At 41.0% G+C, this 3,226-nt stretch overlaps 1 pseudogene; it reads right to left on the bottom strand.

The window, feature by feature from the left end:
* Nucleotides 1–2,484: 2,484 nt before the first annotated feature.
* LOC123459550 lies at nt 2,485–2,993 on the bottom strand (annotated as a pseudogene).
* Between the last annotated feature and the right edge of the window lie 233 nt (nt 2,994–3,226).

The following is a 3,226-nucleotide window of genomic DNA, read 5'->3' as shown; positions in this document are numbered from 1 at the left end:
GGAACTTGACTCACAACTCCTCCCTCATAGATATCAGAAAATAGAATAATCAAAGTAATTTGGAGTTAAGGAAGTTTTGGAGGCAATATTCATAGGTATCTGAGCCTTATAGTCAAAAATCTATAGTTGGCTGGGATTTTTCTATAATATCATAACTCAAACAAACATTCATCATATCTATGGAGTCATGATGCTTCTGGCTGAAATCAGCAGACAAATTAAATGTAAAGTTTCTACAGAGACATCAAAAGTCTAAGCTATAAATACTTTGAGAAAAAATAAATTATTTTTTAAAAAGTCAAAATTCCCTAAACTTGGTCTGTAGCTTATCAGGCAAGTTTTATAGTTTGAATATGAATATGGCTTCATTATAATGTTCCAAAAACCATGTGTTTGGCCCTGAGCTGATGATTCTATTTGGGAGGTGGTGGAATCTTTGGTGATGGGGCTATACTGGAGGAATGAATTTGAAGGTTATGCCTCATTCCCAGTACCCTTCTGTATGTTGTCTCTCCTGCCACAATGTGGTTAAGAACCTCTTCTATAACATGCTTTAGATGCTATGATGCCTTGCCTGAGCTTATGTAGTCAAATAACCATGGACTGAAGTCTCTGGAACCATGAGCTTAAAGAAAATCATTACCCTCCCTTATGTTGGAATCTGTAATTCTATTATAAGGATAAGAAAATTAGTTCAGAATGGTTCCCTCTAATGTGTTTTTAAAATTCTGATGGTGATTTTACAAAAATTATTACAAAAGTGATATACTGAAGAGTAATTTGATAAAGCTAAGGAAATTTTGAGTAATAATAATTATCTAGTTATTAGATTTTGAAAGAATGAAATTCAGGATTACTCTCAAGAATTGTAGGCCCCATGCTAGCAGTTTGGTCAAATTCATATTGTGGAGAAAATCAATGTAGTTTTGGGGCAGTTGTGAAACACTGGGAAAGTACTTCTGAGCTTACATAACAAGTTTTTAAAAACACAGCCAGTGGGGCTGGAGAGATGGCTTAGCGGTTAAGCGCTTGCCTGTGAAGCCTAAGGACCGTCATTTGAGGCTCAACTCCCCAGGACCCACCTTAGCCAGATGCACAAGGGGGCGCACGCTTCTGGAGTTCGTTTGCAGTGGCTGGAGGCCCTGGTGCGCCCATTCTCTCTTTCTGTCTGTCTGCCTCTTTCTCTCTCTGTCTGTTGCTCTCAAATAAATGAATAAACAAAAATAATTTTTTTAAACCAGTGAATGAGCTATGCCTTTGTGTGTTTTCTGATAGATATGTTCAGCCTTGTATAATTCCATTTGGCATTCTCTTGAAAGATCTATTTCAAGAATGCTGTGGCTTCAGTTTTGTTCACCTTCACTCATTTCTTCATTCATCTGCAACTCCCTAGACAGTACAGCAGAAAGGATGAGATCCTGGATTCTGGTGCTAGTTGGCTTACCTTCAAATTTTGGCTCTAGGATCTGTAAGCCTTGGGACCTTATACCAATCACTTACTCTCACTTCCTGTATGAAGAATGGTAATACTATTGGCTACCTCATGGATCTCTTTTGAGGAATGCCTGATACATGAGCCCCACAGAGCACTAATATGACTATGATGCATCTACTCTAGGCAATGTTGTGGAAAGGTGCATGGAAGATACAAGATGATAAACGATGGGGTCATCTAGGGAACACTAGAGGAGATAAAATGTGAACACATTTAAATTTTTCATGAGGTACTTGGGGTTAAGGAAAAGGTGGGGTTAGCTTCAGTTGCAGATACAAATCAAAGAAGTGAAGAACTGACACAGAAAAAACAACATGTCCTACATGTTCTCAAAGCCACCTGCATGTGTGTGCTGCAGAGACTTGCAGCTCATTAGGCCCTGCACACCCAACCTGAACAATTAGCTGACTTTGGTCATGGGAAATAATGGAGATAAAGTCATTCCACTTTCTCTGGAAATCCAACATACACAGACTAGAAAGGTGGCTTGAGAGCTGTGCTGAGCAGAGCACTGAAGACTTCTAGTCAGGATTCTGAGTAAGGACGTGCAGGGGTAGGGACCCTCCATGCACCCACCAGCCACGCACACCTCAGCCTCACTCTCCTCCTTGCTTGACCCTGTAAATCAGCCAACTAAGCCTGTTTTATTTTTTATTTTACATTTCAAACTAGTGTTGCTTTTTTCTTTCTTTCAGGAATTCTAATAAAAATAAAATGTTCTCTTCCTTTTGACAAGGCTTCCAGACCTCAACTTAAACTTCCCCCATAATAGTACTTCTTTTGGTCCCCTGCCATACTTTCATACACACACACACACACACACACACACACACACACATATGCCAAATTTCTTTATTTGAAGAAATGGTACAAATTAAAGAACTTAAGTGCTGTTTTGGTGCAACTTCTAGAAAGGTAAAGTTACCCCCAACCTGCGTGCACTGCCTTGGTGACCAAGGCAGACACTCCATGACTTTGAAGAAGTTAGTTTAACTCTCATCACTGTCTCTCAGGTTGTGCTTGTCAAAGAGATAACTTGCCATGCCAGATTCAGGGGCTCCAATACTGTGCAAATTGGTTATGTGATTGCCCAGGTCTTTAATGGATTTTACCTGTTCATTCAGGTAAGTGAATCTCAATAAAGTCACATAAGTGGGGATCATTTTTTGTCAGTGGCCAGTTCATGCAGTTCCAGTAGCGATTGGCTCATATTTTTCCAAATGTAAAGCACACTCTATTGTGTTCTGCCTGCTTCGCAGATCATCATTGTCTAGTTTCTTGATACTCTATAGGAAGATTCAGCCGCCTCACTGGCTCTGCTACTTCATCACTTTCTCAGTGTGCTTCCTCTCCTCAGGAGATTGATGAAGGATGTATTTGGCAAAGTTCTTCAAAGCCGCATCATCACTTAGAACTCAAAGATGATCTGGTGGTTGATGGCAGCCTCCGAGTCTTGGTGGTAGTTCTGGCACACCTGCCAGGGAGACATGGTGGTCATGGTGGCGGCTGGACAACTGCTGCTGGCGCTGCTGTGGCAGAGGTCTTGGGTTGATCCTGGGACAGTGAGAGGTGGTGGCAAAGACCTCGGACTGTGATCAGCTGGCCATGGTGTGGGTTTGAGCACCAAGTTTGTTTCAAGCACCTTTGAAGCAGAAAATCATGGTGACTCTGTGAAGAATGTCTATAGAACACACATATGTAGGTGTGAGTGTGTATATGCGTATACACACG

Source organism: Jaculus jaculus, chromosome 3, assembly GCF_020740685.1.
Source record: "Jaculus jaculus isolate mJacJac1 chromosome 3, mJacJac1.mat.Y.cur, whole genome shotgun sequence".
Classification (NCBI taxonomy): Eukaryota; Metazoa; Chordata; class Mammalia; order Rodentia; family Dipodidae; genus Jaculus; species Jaculus jaculus.
The sequence above is the reverse complement of the archived record's forward strand: the minus strand, read 5'-3'. Positions and strand labels throughout refer to the sequence as shown.